This window comes from Electrophorus electricus, chromosome 13 (assembly GCF_041902795.1).
Source record: "Electrophorus electricus isolate QZ-2024a chromosome 13, ASM4190279v1, whole genome shotgun sequence".
Taxonomy (NCBI): domain Eukaryota; kingdom Metazoa; phylum Chordata; class Actinopteri; order Gymnotiformes; family Gymnotidae; genus Electrophorus; species Electrophorus electricus.
The window spans coordinates 27,289,839-27,313,209 of record NC_137509.1 but is presented as its reverse complement, the minus strand read 5'-3'; the positions used below and the strand labels follow the sequence as shown (position 1 = coordinate 27,313,209).

At 35.8% G+C, this 23,371-nt stretch overlaps 21 pseudogenes; all 21 read right to left on the bottom strand.

Annotated features, from left to right (window-relative positions):
* Positions 1-501: 501 nt before the first annotated feature.
* Positions 502-620, bottom strand: LOC145645357 (5S ribosomal RNA; annotated as a pseudogene).
* A 3,077-nt stretch (positions 621-3,697) lies between these two features.
* LOC145645103 (5S ribosomal RNA) lies at positions 3,698-3,816 on the bottom strand (annotated as a pseudogene).
* A 2,282-nt stretch (positions 3,817-6,098) lies between these two features.
* On the bottom strand, positions 6,099-6,217 carry LOC145646221 (5S ribosomal RNA; annotated as a pseudogene).
* A 310-nt stretch (positions 6,218-6,527) lies between these two features.
* On the bottom strand, positions 6,528-6,646 carry LOC145646046 (5S ribosomal RNA; annotated as a pseudogene).
* Positions 6,647-9,038: 2,392 nt separating this feature from the next.
* Positions 9,039-9,157, bottom strand: LOC145646220 (5S ribosomal RNA; annotated as a pseudogene).
* A 3,250-nt stretch (positions 9,158-12,407) lies between these two features.
* Positions 12,408-12,526, bottom strand: LOC145646045 (5S ribosomal RNA; annotated as a pseudogene).
* A 901-nt stretch (positions 12,527-13,427) lies between these two features.
* LOC145645338 (5S ribosomal RNA) lies at positions 13,428-13,546 on the bottom strand (annotated as a pseudogene).
* Positions 13,547-13,767: 221 nt separating this feature from the next.
* LOC145643856 (5S ribosomal RNA) lies at positions 13,768-13,886 on the bottom strand (annotated as a pseudogene).
* Positions 13,887-14,787: 901 nt separating this feature from the next.
* LOC145645363 (5S ribosomal RNA) lies at positions 14,788-14,906 on the bottom strand (annotated as a pseudogene).
* A 221-nt stretch (positions 14,907-15,127) lies between these two features.
* Positions 15,128-15,246, bottom strand: LOC145644601 (5S ribosomal RNA; annotated as a pseudogene).
* A 902-nt stretch (positions 15,247-16,148) lies between these two features.
* Positions 16,149-16,267, bottom strand: LOC145646219 (5S ribosomal RNA; annotated as a pseudogene).
* Positions 16,268-16,488: 221 nt separating this feature from the next.
* On the bottom strand, positions 16,489-16,607 carry LOC145644077 (5S ribosomal RNA; annotated as a pseudogene).
* Positions 16,608-17,290: 683 nt separating this feature from the next.
* Positions 17,291-17,409, bottom strand: LOC145650879 (5S ribosomal RNA; annotated as a pseudogene).
* Positions 17,410-17,868: 459 nt separating this feature from the next.
* LOC145645337 (5S ribosomal RNA) lies at positions 17,869-17,987 on the bottom strand (annotated as a pseudogene).
* Positions 17,988-18,208: 221 nt separating this feature from the next.
* On the bottom strand, positions 18,209-18,327 carry LOC145644824 (5S ribosomal RNA; annotated as a pseudogene).
* Positions 18,328-19,229: 902 nt separating this feature from the next.
* Positions 19,230-19,348, bottom strand: LOC145645336 (5S ribosomal RNA; annotated as a pseudogene).
* A 221-nt stretch (positions 19,349-19,569) lies between these two features.
* LOC145644595 (5S ribosomal RNA) lies at positions 19,570-19,688 on the bottom strand (annotated as a pseudogene).
* Positions 19,689-20,149: 461 nt separating this feature from the next.
* On the bottom strand, positions 20,150-20,268 carry LOC145646241 (5S ribosomal RNA; annotated as a pseudogene).
* Positions 20,269-20,489: 221 nt separating this feature from the next.
* LOC145644764 (5S ribosomal RNA) lies at positions 20,490-20,608 on the bottom strand (annotated as a pseudogene).
* Positions 20,609-21,409: 801 nt separating this feature from the next.
* Positions 21,410-21,528, bottom strand: LOC145650878 (5S ribosomal RNA; annotated as a pseudogene).
* Positions 21,529-22,762: 1,234 nt separating this feature from the next.
* On the bottom strand, positions 22,763-22,881 carry LOC145645362 (5S ribosomal RNA; annotated as a pseudogene).
* Positions 22,882-23,371: the final 490 nt, after the last annotated feature.

The window sequence follows — 23,371 nt, the reverse complement described above, 5'->3', positions numbered from 1 at the left end:
AATCACTGCACTTCACATTCACGCATGTCAGTTGGAGAGTAAATTAAAGTGATACAATAAAAACTTACAGCATCTGCCATTCCCAGGTGCTAACAGATAGTTTGATATAATGATTCACTGCACTTCAAATTTGAGCATGATAGCCTGAACATAAATTAAAGGGATGCAATAAAATCTTAAAGCACCTGCTATTCCCTGGTGCAAAAGGATTTCTATTTAATCTGTGCACTTCACATAGAAGCATGTCAGTTGCAGAGTAAATTAAAGTGATGCAACAAATACCTACAGCATATGCCATTCCCAGGTGCTAACAGATAGTTTTTAGTATTAATCACTGCACTTCACATTTGAGCATGTCAGCTTGAAAGTAAATTAAAGTGATGCAAGAAAAGCCTACAGCAGCTGCTATTCCCAGGTGCTAACAGATAGTTTTTTTTATTAATCAGTGCACTTCACATTTGAGCATGTCAGCTTGAATGTAAATTAAAGTGATGCAAGAAAAGCCTACAGCAGCTGGTATTCTTAGGTAGGGTCCCACCTCAGTACTATCCAAGTCCAAATTTGCTTAGCTTCAAAGGTCAGATGAGATTGGGCGTTCTCAAACTAGTGTGGCCGTAAGCCTTAAACACTTACTCAAATTGCCTATTCATAGTAAATATGATCAAAGACCAATATGACAATTTTTTTTATTAATCACTGCACTTCACATTCACGAATGTCAGTTGGAGAGTAATTTAAAGTGATGCAATAAAAACTTACAGCATCTGCTATTCCCAGGTGCTAACAGATAGTTTGATTTAATGATTCACTGCACTTCAAATTTGAGCCTGATAGCCTGAACATAAATTAAAGGGATGCAATAAAATCTTACAGCACCTGCTATTCCCTGGTGCAAAAAGATTTCTATTTAATCTGTGCACTTCACATAGAAGCATGTCAGTTGCAGAGTAAATTAAAGTGATGCAACAAATACCTACAGCATCTGCTATTCCCAGGTGCTAACAGATAGTTTGATTTAATGATTCACTGCACTTCAAATTTGAGCATGATAGCTTGAAAATAAATTAAAGTGATGCAACAAATACCTACAGCATCTGCTATTCCCAGTTGTTAACAGATAGTTTGATTTAATGATTCACGGCACTTCAAATTTGAGCATGATAGCTTGAACATAATTTAAAGGGATGCAATAAAATCTTACAGCACCTGCTCTTCCCTGGTGCAAAAAGATTTCTATTTAATCACTGCACTTCACATTTGAGCGTGTCAGCTTGAAAGTAAATTAAAGTGATGCAAGAAAGGCCTACAGCAGCTGGTATTCCTAGGTAGGGTCTCACCTCAGTACTATCCAGGTCCAAATTTGCTTAGCTTCAAAGGTCAGATAATTGGGCAGTCTCAACCTGGTGTGGCCATAAGACTTAAACACTAACTCAATTTGCCTATTCATAGCAAATATGATCAAAGAACAATCTGACAATTTTTTTTATTAATCACTGCACTTGACATTCTAGAATGTTAGCTTGAAAGTAAATTAAAATGATGCAATAAAAGCTTACAACATCTGGGATTCAGAGGCACTAACAGACAGGTTTTTTATTAATCACTGCACTTCACATTCACGCATGTCAGTTGGAGAGTAAATTAAAGTGATACAATAAAAACTTACAGCATCTGCCATTCCCAGGTGCTAACAGATAGTTTGATGTAATGATTCACTGCACTTCAAATTTGAGCATGATAGCCTGAACATAAATTAAAGGGATGCAATAAAATCTTAAAGCACCTGCTATTCCCTGGTGCAAAAGGATTTCTATTTAATCTGTGCACTTCACATAGAAGCATGTCAGTTGCAGAGTAAATTAAAGTGATGCAACAAATACCTACAGCACATGCCATTCCCAGGTGCTAACAGATAGTTTTTAGTATTAATCACTGCACTTCACATTTGAGCATGTCAGCTTGAAAGTAAATTAAAGTGATGCAAGAAAAGCCTACAGCAGCTGCTATTCCCAGGTGCTAACAGATAGTTTTTTTTATTAATCAGTGCACTTCACATTTGAGCATGTCAGCTTGAATGTAAATTAAAGTGATGCAAGAAAAGCCTACAGCAGCTGGTATTCTTAGGTAGGGTCCCACCTCAGTACTATCCAAGTCCAAATTTGCTTAGCTTCAAAGGTGAGATGAGATTGGGCGTTCTCAAACTAGTGTGGCCGTAAGCCTTAAACACTTACTCAAATTGCCTATTCATAGTAAATATGATCAAAGACCAATATGACAATTTTTTTTATTAATCACTGCACTTCACATTCACGAATGTCAGTTGGAGAGTAATTTAAAGTGATGCAATAAAAACTTACAGCATCTGCTATTCCCAGGTGCTAACAGATAGTTTGATTTAATGATTCACTGCACTTCAAATTTGAGCCTGATAGCCTGAACATAAATTAAAGGGATGCAATAAAATCTTACAGCACCTGCTATTCCCTGGTGCAAAAAGATTTCTATTTAATCTGTGCACTTCACATAGAAGCATGTCAGTTGCAGAGTAAATTAAAGTGATGCAACAAATACCTACAGCATCTGCTATTCCCAGGTGCTAACAGATAGTTTGATTTAATGATTCACTGCACTTCAAATTTGAGCATGATAGCTTGAAAATAAATTAAAGTGATGCAACAAATACCTACAGCATCTGCTATTCCCAGTTGTTAACAGATAGTTTGATTTAATGATTCACTGCACTTCAAATTTGAGCATGATAGCTTGAACATAATTTAAAGGGATGCAATAAAATCTTACAGCACCTGCTCTTCCCTGGTGCAAAAAGATTTCTATTTAATCACTGCACTTCACATTTGAGCGTGTCAGCTTGAAAGTAAATTAAAGTGATGCAAGAAAGGCCTACAGCAGCTGGTATTCCTAGGTAGGGTCTCACCTCAGTACTATCCAGGTCCAAATTTGCTTAGCTTCAAAGGTCAGATAATTGGGCAGTCTCAACCTGGTGTGGCCATAAGACTTAAACACTAACTCAATTTGCCTATTCATAGCAAATATGATCAAAGAACAATCTGACAATTTTTTTTATTAATCACTGCACTTGACATTCTAGAATGTTAGCTTGAAAGTAAATTAAAATGATGCAATAAAAGCTTACAACATCTGGGATTCAGAGGCACTAACAGACAGGTTTTTTATTAATCACTGCACTTCACATTCACGCATGTCAGTTGGAGAGTAAATTAAAGTGATACAATAAAAACTTACAGCATCTGCCATTCCCAGGTGCTAACAGATAGTTTGATATAATGATTCACTGCACTTCAAATTTGAGCATGATAGCCTGAACATAAATTAAAGGGATGCAATAAAATCTTAAAGCACCTGCTATTCCCTGGTGCAAAAGGATTTCTATTTAATCTGTGCACTTCACATAGAAGCATGTCAGTTGCAGAGTAAATTAAAGTGATGCAAGAAATACCTACAGCACATGCCATTCCCAGGTGCTAACAGATAGTTTTTAGTATTAATCACTGCACTTCACATTTGAGCATGTCAGCTTGAAAGTAAATTAAAGTGATGCAAGAAAAGCCTACAGCAGCTGCTATTCCCAGGTGCTAACAGATAGTTTTTTCTATTAATCAGTGCACTTCACATTTGAGCATGTCAGCTTGAATGTAAATTAAAGTGATGCAAGAAAAGCCTACAGCAGCTGGTATTCCTAGGTAGGGTCCCACCTCAGTACTATCCAAGTCCAAATTTGCTTAGCTTCAAAGGTCAGATGAGATTGGGCGTTCTCAAACTAGTGTGGCCGTAAGCCTTAAACACTTACTCAAATTGCCTATTCATAGTAAATATGATCAAAGACCAATATGACAATTTTTTTTATTAATCACTGCACTTCACATTCACGAAAGTCAGTTGGAGAGTAATTTAAAGTGATGCAATAAAAACTTACAGCATCTGCTATTCCCAGGTGCTAACAGATAGTTTGATTTAATGATTCACTGCACTTCAAATTTGAGCCTGATAGCCTGAAAATAAATTAAAGGGATGCAATAAAATCTTACAGCACCTGCTATTCCCTGGTGCAAAAAGATTTCTATTTAATCTGTGCACTTCACATAGAAGCATGTCAGTTGCAGAGTAAATTAAAGTGATGCAACAAATACCTACAGTATCTGCTATTCCCAGGAGCTAACAGATAGTTTGATTTAATGATTCACTGCACTTCAAATTTGAGCATGATAGCTTGAACATAAATTAAAGTGATGCAACAAATACCTACAGCATCTGCTATTCCCAATTGTTAACAGATAGTTTGATTTAATGATTCACTGCACTTCAAATTTGAGCATGATAGCTTGAACATAATTTAAAGGGATGCAATAAAATCTTACAGCACCTGCTCTTCCCTGGTGCAAAAAGATTTCTATTTAATCACTGCACTTCACATTTGAGCATGTCAGCTTGAAAGTAAATTAAAGTGATGCAAGAAAAGCCTACAGCAGCTGCTATTCCCAGGTGCTAACAGATAGTTTTTTTTATTAATCACTGCACTTCACAATTGAGCATGTCAGCTTGAAAGTAAATTAAAGTGATGCAAGAAAAGCCTACAGCAGCTGGTATTCCTAGGTAGGGTCTCACCTCAGTACTATCCAGGTCCAAATTTGCTTAGCTTCAAAGGTCAGATAATTGGGCGGTCTCAACCTGGTGTGGCCATAAGACTTAAACACTAACTCAATTTGCCTATTCATAGCAAATATGATCAAAGAACAATCTGACAATTTTTTTTATTAATCACTGCACTTGACATTCTAGAATGTTAGCTTGAAAGTAAATTAAAATGATGCAATAAAAGCTTACAACATCTGGGATTCAGAGGCACTAACAGACAGGTTTTTTATTAATCACTGCACTTCACATTCACGCATGTCAGTTGGAGAGTAAATTAAAGTGATACAATAAAAACTTACAGCATCTGCCATTCCCAGGTGCTAACAGATAGTTTGATATAATGATTCACTGCACTTCAAATTTGAGCATGATAGCCTGAACATAAATTAAGGGGATGCTATAAAATCTTAAAGCACCTGCTATTCCCTAGTGCAAAAGGATTTCTATTTAATCTGTGCACTTCACATAGAAGCATGTCAGTTGCAGAGTAAATTAAAGTGATGCAACAAATACCTACAGCATATGCCATTCCCAGGTGCTAACAGATAGTTTTTAGTATTAATCACTGCACTTCACATTTGAGCATGTCAGCTTGAAAGTAAATTAAAGTGATGCAAGAAAAGCCTACAGCAGCTGCTATTCCCAGGTGCTAACAGATAGTTTTTTCTATTAATCAGTGCACTTCACATTTGAGCATGTCAGCTTGAATGTAAATTAAAGTGATGCAAGAAAAGCCTACAGCAGATGGTATTCCTAGGTAGGGTCCCATCTCAGTACTATCCAAGTCCAAATTTGCTTAGCTTCAAAGGTCAGATGAGAATGGGCGTTCTCAAACTAGTGTGGCCGTAAGCCTTAAACACTTCCTCAAATTGCCTATTCATAGTAAATATGATCAAAGACCAATATGACAATTTTTTTTATTAATCACTGCACTTCACATTCACGAATGTCAGTTGGAGAGTAATTTAAAGTGATGCAATAAAAACTTACAGCATCTGCTATTCCCAGGTGCTAACAGATACTTTTTTTTAATTAATCACTGCACTTCACATCCTAGCATGTCATCTTGAAAGTAAAATAAAGTGATGCAAGAGAAGCTTACAGCATCTCGTAGTCCAAGGTGCTAACAGATAGTTTTTTGATGAATCACTGCACTTCACATTCAGGCATGTGAGTTGGATAGTAAATGAAAGTGATGCAAAAAAAAACTTACAGCATCTGCTATTCCCAGGTGCTAACAGATAGTTTGATTTAATTATTCACTGCACTTCAAATTTGAACATGATAGCTTGAACATAAATTAAAGGGATGCAATAAAATCTTACAGCACCTGCTATTCCCTGGTACTAAAATATTTCTATTTAATCTGTACACTTCACATACAAGCATGTCAGTTGCAGATTAAATTAAAGTGATGCAACAAAAACTTACAGCACCTAGTATTCCTAGGTAGGGTCCCACCTCAGTACTATCCAGTCCCAAACTTGCTTAGCTTCCAAGGTCAGATGACATTCGGCGTTCTCAAGCTGGTGTGGCCGTAAGCCTTAAAGGCTTACTCAAATTGCCTAATCATAGCAAATATGATCAAAGACCAATCTGACAATTTTTTTTATTAATCCCTGCACTTGACATTCTAGAATGTTATCTTGAAAGTAAATTAAATGATGCAATAAAAGCTTACAACTAACATAGTTTTTTTTATTAATCACTGCACTTCACATTTGAGCATGTCAGCTTGAAAGTAAATTAAATGATGCAATAAAAGCTTACAACTAACATAGTTTTTTTTATTAATCACTGCACTTCACATTTGAGCATGTCAGCTTGAAAGTAAATTAAAGTGATGCAAGAAAAGCTTACAGCACCTAGTATTCCTAGGTAGGGTCCCACCTCAGTACTATCCAATCCCAAACTTGCTTAGCTTCCAAGGTCAGATGAGATTGGGCGTTCTCAAGCTTCTTTGGCCGTAAGCCTTAAACTCTTACTCAAATTGCCTAATCATAGCAAATATGATCAAAGACCAATCTGACAATTTTTTTTTATTAATCCCTGCACTTGACATTCTAGAATGTTATCTTGAAAGTAAATTAAATGATGCAATAAAAGCTTACAACATCTGGTATACGGAGGCACTAACAGTCAGTTTTTTTATTAATCACTGCACTTCACATTCAAGCATGTCAGTTGGAGAGTAAATTAAAGTGATGCAATAAAAACTTACAGCATCTGCTATTCCCAGGTGCTAACAGATAGTTTGATTTAATGATTCACTGCACTTCAAATTTGAGCCTGATAGCCTGAAAATAAATTAAAGGGATGCAATAAAATCTTACAGCACCTGCTATTCCCTGGTGCAAAAAGATTTCTATTTAATCTGTGCACTTCACATAGAAGCATGTCAGTTGCAGAGTAAATTAAAGTGATGCAACAAATACCTACAGTATCTGCTATTCCCAGGAGCTAACAGATAGTTTGATTTAATGATTCACTGCACTTCAAATTTGAGCATGATAGCTTGAACATAAATTAAAGTGATGCAACAAATACCTACAGCATCTGCTATTCCCAATTGTTAACAGATAGTTTGATTTAATGATTCACTGCACTTCAAATTTGAGCATGATAGCTTGAACATAATTTAAAGGGATGCAATAAAATCTTACAGCACCTGCTCTTCCCTGGTGCAAAAAGATTTCTATTTAATCACTGCACTTCACATTTGAGCATGTCAGCTTGAAAGTAAATTAAAGTGATGCAAGAAAAGCCTACAGCAGCTGCTATTCCCAGGTGCTAACAGATAGTTTTTTTTATTAATCACTGCACTTCACAATTGAGCATGTCAGCTTGAAAGTAAATTAAAGTGATGCAAGAAAAGCCTACAGCAGCTGGTATTCCTAGGTAGGGTCTCACCTCAGTACTATCCAGGTCCAAATTTGCTTAGCTTCAAAGGTCAGATAATTGGGCGGTCTCAACCTGGTGTGGCCATAAGACTTAAACACTAACTCAATTTGCCTATTCATAGCAAATATGATCAAAGAACAATCTGACAATTTTTTTTATTAATCACTGCACTTGACATTCTAGAATGTTAGCTTGAAAGTAAATTAAAATGATGCAATAAAAGCTTACAACATCTGGGATTCAGAGGCACTAACAGAAAGGTTTTTTATTAATCACTGCACTTCACATTCACGCATGTCAGTTGGAGAGTAAATTAAAGTGATACAATAAAAACTTACAGCATCTGCCATTCCCAGGTGCTAACAGATAGTTTGATATAATGATTCACTGCACTTCAAATTTGAGCATGATAGCCTGAACATAAATTAAGGGGATGCTATAAAATCTTAAAGCACCTGCTATTCCCTGGTGCAAAAGGATTTCTATTTAATCTGTGCACTTCACATAGAAGCATGTCAGTTGCAGAGTAAATTAAAGTGATGCAACAAATACCTACAGCATATGCCATTCCCAGGTGCTAACAGATAGTTTTTAGTATTAATCACTGCACTTCACATTTGAGCATGTCAGCTTGAAAGTAAATTAAAGTGATGCAAGAAAAGCCTACAGCAGCTGCTATTCCCAGGTGCTAACAGATAGTTTTTTCTATTAATCAGTGCACTTCACATTTGAGCATGTCAGCTTGAATGTAAATTAAAGTGATGCAAGAAAAGCCTACAGCAGATGGTATTCCTAGGTAGGGTCCCATCTCAGTACTATCCAAGTCCAAATTTGCTTAGCTTCAAAGGTCAGATGAGAATGGGCGTTCTCAAACTAGTGTGGCCGTAAGCCTTAAACACTTCCTCAAATTGCCTATTCATAGTAAATATGATCAAAGACCAATATGACAATTTTTTTTATTAATCACTGCACTTCACATTCACGAATGTCAGTTGGAGAGTAATTTAAAGTGATGCAATAAAAACTTACAGCATCTGCTATTCCCAGGTGCTAACAGATACTTTTTTTTAATTAATCACTGCACTTCACATCCTAGCATGTCATCTTGAAAGTAAAATAAAGTGATGCAAGAGAAGCTTACAGCATCTCGTAGTCCAAGGTGCTAACAGATAGTTTTTTGATGAATCACTGCACTTCACATTCAGGCATGTGAGTTGGATAGTAAATGAAAGTGATGCAAAAAAAAACTTACAGCATCTGCTATTCCCAGGTGCTAACAGATAGTTTGATTTAATTATTCACTGCACTTCAAATTTGAACATGATAGCTTGAACATAAATTAAAGGGATGCAATAAAATCTTACAGCACCTGCTATTCCCTGGTACTAAAATATTTCTATTTAATCTGTACACTTCACATACAAGCATGTCAGTTGCAGATTAAATTAAAGTGATGCAACAAAAACTTACAGCACCTAGTATTCCTAGGTAGGGTCCCACCTCAGTACTATCCAGTCCCAAACTTGCTTAGCTTCCAAGGTCAGATGACATTCGGCGTTCTCAAGCTGGTGTGGCCGTAAGCCTTAAAGGCTTACTCAAATTGCCTAATCATAGCAAATATGATCAAAGACCAATCTGACAATTTTTTTTATTAATCCCTGCACTTGACATTCTAGAATGTTATCTTGAAAGTAAATTAAATGATGCAATAAAAGCTTACAACTAACATAGTTTTTTTTATTAATCACTGCACTTCACATTTGAGCATGTCAGCTTGAAAGTAAATTAAATGATGCAATAAAAGCTTACAACTAACATAGTTTTTTTTATTAATCACTGCACTTCACATTTGAGCATGTCAGCTTGAAAGTAAATTAAAGTGATGCAAGAAAAGCTTACAGCACCTAGTATTCCTAGGTAGGGTCCCACCTCAGTACTATCCAATCCCAAACTTGCTTAGCTTCCAAGGTCAGATGAGATTGGGCGTTCTCAAGCTTCTTTGGCCGCAAGCCTTAAACTCTTACTCAAATTGCCTAATCATAGCAAATATGATCAAAGACCAATCTGACAATTTTTTTTTATTAATCCCTGCACTTGACATTCTAGAATGTTATCTTGAAAGTAAATTAAATGATGCAATAAAAGCTTACAACATCTGGTATACGGAGGCACTAACAGTCAGTTTTTTTATTAATCACTGCACTTCACATTCAAGCATGTCAGTTGGAGAGTAAATTAAAGTGATGCAATAAAAACTTACAGCATCTGCTATTCCCAGGTGCTAACAGATAGTTTGATTTAATGATTCACTGCACTTCAAATTTGAGCCTGATAGCCTGAAAATAAATTAAAGGGATGCAATAAAATCTTACAGCACCTGCTATTCCCTGGTGCAAAAAGATTTCTATTTAATCTGTGCACTTCACATAGAAGCATGTCAGTTGCAGAGTAAATTAAAGTGATGCAACAAATACCTACAGTATCTGCTATTCCCAGGAGCTAACAGATAGTTTGATTTAATGATTCACTGCACTTCAAATTTGAGCATGATAGCTTGAACATAAATTAAAGTGATGCAACAAATACCTACAGCATCTGCTATTCCCAATTGTTAACAGATAGTTTGATTTAATGATTCACTGCACTTCAAATTTGAGCATGATAGCTTGAACATAATTTAAAGGGATGCAATAAAATCTTACAGCACCTGCTCTTCCCTGGTGCAAAAAGATTTCTATTTAATCACTGCACTTCACATTTGAGCATGTCAGCTTGAAAGTAAATTAAAGTGATGCAAGAAAAGCCTACAGCAGCTGCTATTCCCAGGTGCTAACAGATAGTTTTTTTTATTAATCACTGCACTTCACAATTGAGCATGTCAGCTTGAAAGTAAATTAAAGTGATGCAAGAAAAGCCTACAGCAGCTGGTATTCCTAGGTAGGGTCTCACCTCAGTACTATCCAGGTCCAAATTTGCTTAGCTTCAAAGGTCAGATAATTGGGCGGTCTCAACCTGGTGTGGCCATAAGACTTAAACACTAACTCAATTTGCCTATTCATAGCAAATATGATCAAAGAACAATCTGACAATTTTTTTTATTAATCACTGCACTTGACATTCTAGAATGTTAGCTTGAAAGTAAATTAAAATGATGCAATAAAAGCTTACAACATCTGGGATTCAGAGGCACTAACAGAAAGGTTTTTTATTAATCACTGCACTTCACATTCACGCATGTCAGTTGGAGAGTAAATTAAAGTGATACAATAAAAACTTACAGCATCTGCCATTCCCAGGTGCTAACAGATAGTTTGATATAATGATTCACTGCACTTCAAATTTGAGCATGATAGCCTGAACATAAATTAAGGGGATGCTATAAAATCTTAAAGCACCTGCTATTCCCTGGTGCAAAAGGATTTCTATTTAATCTGTGCACTTCACATAGAAGCATGTCAGTTGCAGAGTAAATTAAAGTGATGCAACAAATCCCTACAGCATATGCCATTCCCAGGTGCTAACAGATAGTTTTTAGTATTAATCACTGCACTTCACATTTGAGCATGTCAGCTTGAAAGTAAATTAAAGTGATGCAACAAATCCCTACAGCATATGCCATTCCCAGGTGCTAACAGATAGTTTTTTCTATTAATCAGTGCACTTCACATTTGAGCATGTCAGCTTGAATGTAAATTAAAGTGATGCAAGAAAAGCGTACAGCAGATGGTATTCCTAGGTAGGGTCCCACCTCAGTACTATCCAAGTCCAAATTTGCTTAGCTTCAAAGGTCAGATGAGAATGGGCGTTCTCAAACTAGTGTGGCCGTAAGCCTTAAACACTTACTCAAATTGCCTATTCATAGTAAATATGATCAAAGACCAATATGACAATTTTTTTTATTAATCACTGCACTTCACATTCACGAATGTCAGTTGGAGAGTAATTTAAAGTGATGCAATAAAAACTTACAGCATCTGCTATTCCCAGGTGCTAACAGATACTTTTTTTTAATTAATCACTGCACTTCACATCCTAGCATGTCATCTTGAAAGTAAAATAAAGTGATGCAAGAGAAGCTTACAGCATCTCGTAGTCCAAGGTGCTAACAGATAGTTTTTTGATGAATCACTGCACTTTACATTCAGGCATGTGAGTTGGATAGTAAATGAAAGTGATGCAAAAAAAAACTTACAGCATCTGCTATTCCCAGGTGCTAACAGATAGTTTGATTTAATTATTCACTGCACTTCAAATTTGAACATGATAGCTTGAACATAAATTAAAGGGATGCAATAAAATCTTACAGCACCTGCTATTCCCTGGTACTAAAATATTTCTATTTAATCTGTACACTTCACATACAAGCATGTCAGTTGCAGATTAAATTAAAGTGATGCAACAAAAACTTACAGCACCTAGTATTCCTAGGTAGGGTCCCACCTCAGTACTATCCAGTCCCAAACTTGCTTAGCTTCCAAGGTCAGATGACATTCGGCGTTCTCAAGCTGGAGTGGCCGCAAGCCTTAAAGGCTTACTCAAATTGCCTAATCATAGCAAATATGATCAAAGACCAATCTGACAAATTTTTTTATTAGTCCCTGCACTTGACATTCTAGAATGTTATCTTGAAAGTAAATTAAATGATGCAATAAAAGCTTACAACTAACATAGTTTTTTTTATTAATCACTGCACTTCACATTTGAGCATGTCAGCTTGAAAGTAAATTAAATGATGCAATAAAAGCTTACAACTAACATAGTTTTTTTTATTAATCACTGCACTTCACACTTGAGCATGTCAGCTTGAAAGCAAATTAAAGTGATGCAAGAAAAGCTTACAGCACCTAGTATTCCTAGGTAGGGTCCCACCTCAGTACTATCCAATCCCAAACTTGCTTAGCTTCCAAGGTCAGATGAGATTGGGCGTTCTCAAGCTTCTTTGGCCGTAAGCCTTAAACTCTTACTCAAATTGCCTAATCATAGCAAATATGATCAAAGACCAATCTGACAATTTTTTTTTATTAATCCCTGCACTTGACATTCTAGAATGTTATCTTGAAAGTAAATTAAATGATGCAATAAAAGCTTACAACATCTGGTATACGGAGGCACTAACAGTCAGTTTTTTTATTAATCACTGCACTTCACATTCAAGCATGTCAGTTGGAGAGTAAATTAAAGTGATGCAATAAAAACTTACAGCATCTGCTATTCCCAGGTGCTAACAGATAGTTTGATTTAATTATTCACTGCACTTCAAATTTGAACATGATAGCTTGAACATAAATTAAAGGGATGCAATAAAATCTTACAGCACCTGCTATTCCCTGGTACTAAAATATTTCTATTTCATCTGTACACTTCACATACAAGCATGTCAGTTGCTGATTAAATTAAAGTGATGCAACAAAAACTTACAGCGTCTGCTATTCCCAGGTGCTAACAGATAGATTTTTTTAAATAATCACTGCACTTCACATCCTAGCATGTCATCTTGATAGTAAAATAAAGTGATGCAAGAGAAGCTTACAACATCTCGTAGTCCAAGGTGCTAACAGATAGTTTTTTGATGAATCACTGCACTTCACATTCAGGCATGTGAGTTGGATAGTAAATGAAAGTGATGCAAAAAAAAACTTACAGCATCTGCTATTCCCAGGTGCTAACAGATAGTTTGATTTAATTATTCACTGCACTTCAAATTTGAACATGATAGCTTGAACATAAATTAAAGGGATGCAATAAAATCTTACAGCACCTGCTATTCCCTGGTACTAAAATATTTCTATTTAATCTGTACACTTCACATACAAGCATGTCAGTTGCAGATTAAATTAAAGTGATGCAACAAAAACTTACAGCACCTAGTATTCCTAGGTAGGGTCCCACCTCAGTACTATCCAGTCCCAAACTTGCTTAGCTTCCAAGGTCAGATGACATTGGGCGTTCTCAAGCTGGTGTGGCCGTAAGCCTTAAGCGCTTACTCAAATTGCCTAATCATAGCAAATATGATCAAAGACCAATCTGACAATTTTTTTTATTAATCCCTGCACTTGACATTCTAGAATGTTATCTTGAAAGTAAATTAAATGATGCAATAAAAGCTTACAACTAACATAGTTTTTTTTATTAATCACTGCACTTCACATTTGAGCATGTCAGCTTGAAAGTAAATTAAAGTGATGCAAGAAAAGCTTACAGCACCTAGTATTCCTAGATAGGGTCCCACCTCAGTACTATCCAATCCCAAACTTGCTTAGCTTCCAAGGTCAGATGAGATTGGGCGTTCTCAAGCTGGTGTGGCCGTAAGCCTTAAACTCTTACTCAAATTGCCTAATCATAGCAAATATGATCAAAGACCAATCTGACAATTTTTTTTTATTAATCCCTGCACTTGACATTCTAGAATGTTATCTTGAAAGTAAATTAAATGATGCAATAAAAGCTTACAACATCTGGTATACGGAGGCACTAACAGACAGTTTTTTTATTAATCACTGCACTTCACATTCAAGCATGTCAGTTGGAGAGTAAATTAAAGTGATGCAATAAAAACTTACAGCATCTGCTATTCCCAGGTGCTAACAGATAGTTTGATTTAATTATTCACTGCACTTCAAATTTGAACATGATAGCTTGAACATAAATTAAAGGGATGCAATAAAATCTTACAGCACCTGCTATTCCCTGGTACTAAAATATTTCTATTTAATCTGTACACTTCACATACAAGCATGTCATTTGCAGATTAAATTAAAGTGATGCAACAAAAACTTACAGCATCTGCTATTCCCAGGTGCTAACAGATAGTTTTTTTTAATTAATCACTGCACTTCACATCCTAGCATGTCATCTTGAAAGTAAAATAAAGTGATGCAAGAGAAGCTTACAGCATCTCGTAGTCCAAGGTGCTAACAGATAGTTTTTTGATGAATCACTGCACTTCACATTCAGGCATGTGAGTTGGATAGTAAATGAAAGTGATGCAAAAAAAAACTTACAGCATCTGCTATTCCCAGGTGCTAACAGATAGTTTGATTTAATTATTCACTGCACTTCAAATTTGAACATGATAGCTTGAACATAAATTAAAGGGATGCAATAAAATCTTACAGCACCTGCTATTCCCTGGTACTAAAATATTTCTATTTAATCTGTACACTTCACATACAAGCATGTCAGTTGCAGATTAAATTAAAGTGATGCAACAAAAACTTACAGCACCTAGTATTCCTAGGTAGGGTCCCACCTAAGTACTATCCAGTCCCAAACTTGCTTAGCTTCCAAGGTCAGATGACATTGGGCGTTCTCAAGCTGGTGTGGCCGTAAGCTTTAAACGCTTACTCAAATTGCCTAAACATAGCAAATATGATCAAAGACCAATCTGACAATTTTTTTTATTAATCCCTGCACTTGACATTCTAGAATGTTATCTTGAAAGTAAATTAAATGATGCAATAAAAGCTTACAACTAACATAGTTTTTTTTATTAATCACTGCACTTCACATTTGAGCATGTCAGCTTGAAAGTAAATTAAAGTGATGCAAGAAAAGCTTACAGCACCTAGTATTCCTAGGTAGGGTCCCACCTCAGTACTATCCAATCCCAAACTTGCTTAGCTTCCAAGGTCAGATGAGATTGGGCATTCTCAAGCTGGTGTGGCCGCAAGCTTTAAACTCTTACTCAAATTGCCTAATCATAGCAAATATGATCAAAGACCAATCTGACAATTTTTTTTTGATTAATCCCTGCACTTGACATTCTAGAATGTTATCTTGAAAGTAAATTAAATGAAGCAATAAAAGCTTACAACATCTGGTATACGGAGGCACTAACAGACAGTTTTTTTATTAATCACTGCACTTCACATTCAAGCATGTCAGTTGGAGAGTAAATTAAAGTGATGCAATAAAAACTTACAGCATCTGCTATTCCCAGGTGCTAACAGATAGTTTGATTTAATTATTCACTGCACTTCAAATTTGAACATGATAGCTTGAACATAAATTAAAGGGATGCAATAAAATCTTACAGCACCTGCTATTCCCTGGTACTAAAATATTTCTATTTAATCTGTACACTTCACATACAAGCATGTCAGTTGCAGATTAAATTAAAGTGATGCAACAAAAACTTACAGCATCTGCTATTCCCAGGTGCTAACAGATACTTTTTTTTAATTAATCACTGCACTTCACATCCTAGCATGTCATCTTGAAAGTAAAATAAAGTGATGCAAGAGAAGCTTACAGCATCTCATAGTCCAAGGTGCTAACAGATAGTTTTTTGATGAATCACTGCACTTCACATTCAGGCATGTGAGTTGGATAGTAAATGAAAGTGATGCAAAAAAAAACTTACAGCATCTGCTATTCCCAGGTGCTAACAGATAGTTTGATTTAATTATTCACTGCACTTCAAATTTGAACATGATAGCTTGAACATAAATTAAAGGGATGCAATAAAATCTTACAGCACCTGCTATTCCCTGGTACTAAAATATTTCTATTTAATCTGTACACTTCACATACAAGCATGTCAGTTGCAGATTAAATTAAAGTGATGCAACAAAAACTTACAGCACCTAGTATTCCTAGGTAGGGTCCCACCTCAGTACTATCCAGTCCCAAACTTGCTTAGCTTCCAAGGTCAGATGACATTCGGCGTTCTCAAGCTGGTGTGGCCGTAAGCCTTAAAGGCTTACTCAAATTGCCTAAACATAGCAAATATGATCAAAGACCAATCTGACAATTTTTTTTATTAATCCCTGCACTTGACATTCTAGAATGTTATCTTGAAAGTAAATTAAATGATGCAATAAAAGCTTACAACTAACATAGTTTTTTTTATTAATCACTGCACTTCACATTTGAGCATGTCAGCTTGAAAGTAAATTAAAGTGATGCAAGAAAAGCTTACAGCACCTAGTATTCCTAGGTAGGGTCCCACCTCAGTACTATCCAATCCCAAACTTGCTTAGCTTCCAAGGTCAGATGAGATTGGGCATTCTCAAGCTGGTGTGGCCGTAAGCTTTAAACTCTTACTCAAATTGCCTAATCATAGCAAATATGATCAAAGACCAATCTGACAATTTCTTTTTGATTAATCCCTGCACTTGACATTCTAGAATGTTATCTTGAAAGTAAATTAAATGAAGCAATAAAAGCTTACAACATCTGGTATACGGAGGCACTAACAGACAGTTTTTTTATTAATCACTGCACTTCACATTCAAGCATGTCAGTTGGAGAGTAAATTAAAGTGATGCAATAAAAACTTACAGCATCTGCTATTCCCAGGTGCTAACAGATAGTTTGATTTAATTATTCACTGCACTTCAAATTTGAACATGATAGCTTGAACATAAATTAAAGGGATGCAATAAAATCTTACAGCACCTGCTATTCCCTGGTACTAAAAGATTTCTATTTAATCTGTACACTTCACATACAAGCATGTCAGTTGCAGATTAAATTAAAGTGATGCAACAAAAACTTACAGCATCTGCTATTCCCAGGTGCTAACAGATACTTTTTTTTAATTAATCACTGCACTTCACATCCTAGCATGTCATCTTGAAAGTAAAATAAAGTGATGCAAGAGAAGCTTACAGCATCTCGTAGTCCAAGGTGCTAACAGATAGTTTTTTTATTAATCACTGCACTTCACATTTGAGCATGTCAGCTTGAAAGTAAATTAAAGTGATTCAAGAAAAGCTTACAGCACCTAGTATTCCTAGGTAGGGTCCCACCTCAGTACTATCCAATCCCAAACTTGCTTAGCTTCCAAGGTCAGATGAGATTGGGCGTTCTCAAGCTGGTGTGGCCGTAAGCCTTAAACTCTTACTCAAATTGCCTAATCATAGCAAATATGATCAAAGACCAATCTGACAATTTTTTTTATTAATCCCTGCACTTGACATTCTAGAATGTTATCTTGAAAGTAAATTAAATGATGCAATAAAAGCTTACAACATCTGGTATACGGAGGCACTAACAGACAGTTTTTTGATTAATCACTGCACTTCACATTCAAGCATGTCAGTTGGAGAGTAAATTAAAGTGATGCAATAAAAACTTACAGCATCTGCTATTCCCAGGTGCTAACAGATAGTTTGATTTAATTATTCACTGCACTTCAAATTTGAACATGATAGCTTGAACATAAATTAAAGGGATGCAATAAAATCTTACAGCACCTGCTATTCCCTGGTACTAAAATATTTCTATTTAATCTGTACACTTCACATACAAGCATGTCAGTTGCAGATTAAATTAAAGTGATGCAACAAAAACTTACAGCACCTAGTATTCCTAGGTAGGGTCCCACCTCAGTACTATCCAGTCCCAAACTTGCTTAGCTTCCAAGGTCAGATGACATTGGGCGTTCTCAAGCTGGTGTGGCCGTAAGCCTTAAACGCTTACTCAAATTGCCTAAACATAGCAAATATGATCAAAGACCAATCTGACAATTTTTTTTATTAATCCCTGCACTTGACATTCTAGAATGTTATCTTGAAAGTAAATTAAATGATGCAATAAAAGCTTACAACTAACATAGTTTTTTTTATTAATCACTGCACTTCACATTTGAGCATGTCAGCTTGAAAGTAAATTAAAGTGATGCAAGAAAAGCTTACAGCACCTAGTATTCCTAGGTAGGGTCCCACCTCAGTACTATCCAATCCCAAACTTGCTTAGCTTTCAAGGTCAGATGAGATTGGGCATTCTCAAGCTGGTGTGGCCGTAAGCTTTAAACTCTTACTCAAATTGCCTAATCATAGCAAATATGATCAAAGACCAATCTGACAATTTTTTTTTGATTAATCCCTGCACTTGACATTCTAGAATGTTATCTTGAAAGTAAATTAAATGAAGCAATAAAAGCTTACAACATCTGGTACACGGAGGCACTAACAGACAGTTTTTTTATTAATCACTGCACTTCACATTCAAGCATGTCAGTTGGAGAGTAAATTAAAGTGATGCAATAAAAACTTACAGCATCTGCTATTCCCAGGTGCTAACAGATAGTTTGATTTAATTATTCACTGCACTTCAAATTTGAACATGATAGCTTGAACATAAATTAAAGGGATGCAATAAAATCTTACAGCACCTGCTATTCCCTGGTACTAAAATATTTCTATTTAATCTGTACACTTCACATACAAGCATGTCAGTTGCAGATTAAATTAAAGTGATGCAACAAAAACTTACAGCATCTGCTATTCCCAGGTGCTAACAGATACTTTTTTTTAATTAATCACTGCACTTCACATCCTAGCATGTCATCTTGAAAGTAAAATAAAGTGATGCAAGAGAAGCTTACAGCATCTCGTAGTCCAAGGTGCTAACAGATAGTTTTTTGATGAATCACTGCACTTCACATTCAGGCATGTGAGTTGGATAGTAAATGAAAGTGATGCAAAAAAAAACTTACAGCATCTGCTATTCCCAGGTGCTAACAGATAGTTTGATTTAATTATTCACTGCACTTCAAATTTGAACATGATAGCTTGAACATAAATTAAAGGGATGCAATAAAATCTTACAGCACCTGCTATTCCCTGGTACTAAAATATTTCTATTTAGTCTGTACACTTCACATACAAGCATGTCAGTTGCAGATTAAATTAAAGTGATGCAACAAAAACTTACAGCACCTAGTATTCCTAGGTAGGGTCCCACCTCAGTACTATCCAGTCCCAAACTTGCTTAGCTTCCAAGGTCAGATGACATTGGGCGTTCTCAAGCTGGTGTGGCCGTAAGCCTTAAACGCTTACTCAAATTGCCTAAACATAGCAAATATGATCAAAGACCAATCTGACAATTTTTTTTATTAATCCCTGCACTTGACATTCTAGAATGTTATCTTGAAAGTAAATTAAATGATGCAATAAAAGCTTACAACTAACATAGTTTTTTTTATTAATCACTGCACTTCACATTTGAGCATGTCAGCTTGAAAGTAAATTAAAGTGATGCAAGAAAAGCTTACAGCACCTAGTATTCCTAGGTAGGGTCCCACCTCAGTACTATCCAATCCCAAACTTGCTTAGCTTCCAAGGTCAGATGAGATTGGGCATTATCAAGCTGGTGTGGCCGTAAGATTTAAACTCTTACTCAAATTGCCTAATCATAGCAAATATGATCAAAGACCAATCTGACAATTTTTTTTTGATTAATCCCTGCACTTGACATTCTAGAATGTTATCTTGAAAGTAAATTAAATGAAGCAATAAAAGCTTACAACATCTGGTATACGGAGGCACTAACAGACAGTTTTTTGATTAATCACTGCACTTCACATTCAAGCATGTCAGTTGGAGAGTAAATTAAAGTGATGCAATAAAAACTTACAGCATCTGCTATTCCCAGGTGCTAACAGATAGTTTGATTTAATTATTCACTGCACTTCAAATTTGAACATGATAGCTTGAACATAAATTAAAGGGATGCAATAAAATCTTACAGCACCTGCTATTCCCTGGTACTAAAATATTTCTATTTAATCTGTACACTTCACATACAAGCATGTCAGTTGCAGATTAAATTAAAGTGATGCAACAAAAACTTACAGCACCTAGTATTCCTAGGTAGAGTCCCACCTCAGTACTATCCAGTCCCAAACTTGCTTAGCTTCCAAGGTCAGATGACATTCGGCGTTCTCAAGCTGGTGTGGCCGTAAGACTTAAAGGCTTACTCAAATTGCCTAATCATAGGAAATATGATCAAAGACCAATCTGACAATTTTTTTTATTAGTCCCTGCACTTGACATTCTAGAATGTTATCTTGAAAGTAAATTAAATGATGCAATAAAAGCTTACAACTAACATAGTTTTTTTTATTAATCACTGCACTTCACATTTGAGCATGTCAGCTTGAAAGTAAATTAAAGTGATGCAAGAAAAGCTTACAGCACCTAGTATTCCTAGGTAGGGTCCCACCTCAGTACTATCCAATCCCAAACTTGCTTAGCTTCCAAGGTCAGATGAGATTGGGCATTCTCAAGCTGGTGTGGCCGTAAGATTTAAACTCTTACTCAAATTGCCTAATCATAGCAAATATGATCAAAGACCAATCTGACAATTTTTTTTTGATTAATCCCTGCACTTGACATTCTAGAATGTTATCTTGAAAGTAAATTAAATGAAGCAATAAAAGCTTACAACATCTGGTATACGGAGGCACTAACAGACAGTTTTTTGATTAATCACTGCACTTCACATTCAAGCATGTCAGTTGGAGAGTAAATTAAAGTGATGCAATAAAAACTTACAGCATCTGCTATTCCCAGGTGCTAACAGATAGTTTGATTTAATTATTCACTGCACTTCAAATTTGAACATGATAGCTTGAACATAAATTAAAGGGATGCAATAAAATCTTACAGCACCTGCTATTCCCTGGTACTAAAATATTTCTATTTAATCTGTACACTTCACATACAAGCATGTCAGTTGCAGATTAAATTAAAGTGATGCAACAAAAATTTACAGCACCTAGTATTCCTAGGTAGGGTCCCACCTCAGTACTATCCAGTCCCAAACTTGCTTAGCTTCCAAGGTCAGATGACATTCGGTGTTCTCAAGCTGGTGTGGCCGTAAGCCTTAAAGGCTTACTCAAATTGCCTAATCATAGCAAATATGATCAAAGACCAATCTGACAATTTTTTTTATTAGTCCCTGCACTTGACATTCTAGAATGTTATCTTGAAAGTAAATTAAATGATGCAATAAAAGCTTACAACTAACATAGTTTTTTTTATTAATCACTGCACTTCACATTTGAGCATGTCAGCTTGAAAGTAAATTAAAGTGATGCAAGAAAAGCTTACAGCACCTAGTATTCCTAGGTAGGGTCCCACCTCAGTACTATCCAATCCCAAACTTGCTTAGCTTCCAAGGTCAGATGAGATTGGGCGTTCTCAAGCTGGTGTGGCCGTAAGCTTTAAACTCTTACTCAAATTGCCTAATCATAGCAAATCTGATCAAAGACCAATCTGACAATTTTTTTTATTAATCCCTGCACTTGACATTCTAGAATGTTATCTTGAAAGTAAATTAAATGATGCAATAAAAGCTTACAACATCTGGTATACGGAGGCACTAACAGACAGTTTTTTTATTAATCACTGCACTTCACATTCAAGCATGTCAGTTGGAGAGTAAATTAAAGTGATGCAATAAAAACTTACAGCATCTGCTATTCCCAGGTGCTAACAGATAGTTTGATTTAATTATTCACTGCACTTCAAATTTGAACATGATAGCTTGAACATAAATTAAAGGGATGCAATAAAATCTTACAGCACCTGCTATTCCCTGGTACTAAAAGATTTCTATTTAATCTGTACACTTCACATACAAGCATGTCAGTTGCAGATTAAATTAAAATGATGCAACAAAAATTTACAGCATCTGCTATTCCCAGGTGCTAACATATACTTTTTTTAAATTAATCACTGCACTTCACATCCTAGCATTTCATCTTGAAAGTAAAATAAAGTGATGCTAGAGAAGCTTACAGCATCTCGTAGTCCAAGGTGCTAACAGATAGTTTTTTGATGAATCACTGCACTTCACATTCAGGCATGTGAGTTGGATAGTAAATGAAAGTGATGCAAAAAAAAACTTACAGCATCTGCTATTCCCAGGTGCTAACAGATAGTTTGATTTAATTATTCACTGCACTTCAAATTTGAACATGATAGCTTGAACATAAATTAAAGGGATGCAATAAAATCTTACAGCACCTGCTATTCCCTGGTACTAAAAGATTTCTATTTAATCTGTACACTTCACATACAAGCATGTCAGTTGCAGATTAAAATAAGTGATGCAACAAAAATTTACAGCATCTGCTATTCCCAGGTGCTAACAGATAGTTTTTTTAATTAATCACTGCACTTCACATCCTAGCATGTCATCTTGAAAGTAAATTAAAGTGATGCAAGAGAAGCTTACAGCATCTCGTAGTCCAAGGTGCTAACAGATAGTTTTTTGATGAATCACTGCACTTCACATTCAGGCATGTGAGTTAGAGAGTAAATGAAAGTGATGCAAAATAAAAACTTGCAGCATCTGCTATTTCCAGGTGCTAACAGATAGTTTTTTTTTATTAATCACTGCACTTCACATTTGAGCATGTCAGCTTGAAAGTAAATTAAAGTGATGCAAGAAAAGCTTACAGCACCTAGTATTCCTAGGTAGGGTCCCACCTCAGTACTAACCAGTCCCAAACTTGCGTAGCTTCCAAGGTCAGATGAGATTGGGTGTTCTCAAGCTGGTGTGGTAGTAAGCCTTAAACACTTACTCAAATTGCCTAATCATAGCAAATATGATCAAAGACCAATCTGACAATTTTTTTATTAATCCCTACACTTGACATTCTAGAATGTTATCTTGAAAGTAAATTAAATTGATGCAATAAAAGCTTACAACATCTGGTATACGGAGGCACTAACAGACAGTTTTTTTATTAATCACTGCACTTCACATTCAAGCATGTCAGTTGGAGAGTAAATTAAAGTGATGCAATAAAAACTTACAGCATCTGCTATTCCCAGGTGCTAACAGATAGTTTGATTTAATTATTCACTGCACTTCAAATTTGAACATGATAGCTTGAACATAAATTAAAGGGATGCAATAAAATCTTACAGCACCTGCTATTCCCTGGTTCTAAAAGATTTCTATTTAATCTGTGCACTTCAGATAGAAGCATGTCAGTTGCAGAGTAAATTAAAGTGATGCAACAAATACCTACAGCATCTGCTATTCCCAGGTGCTA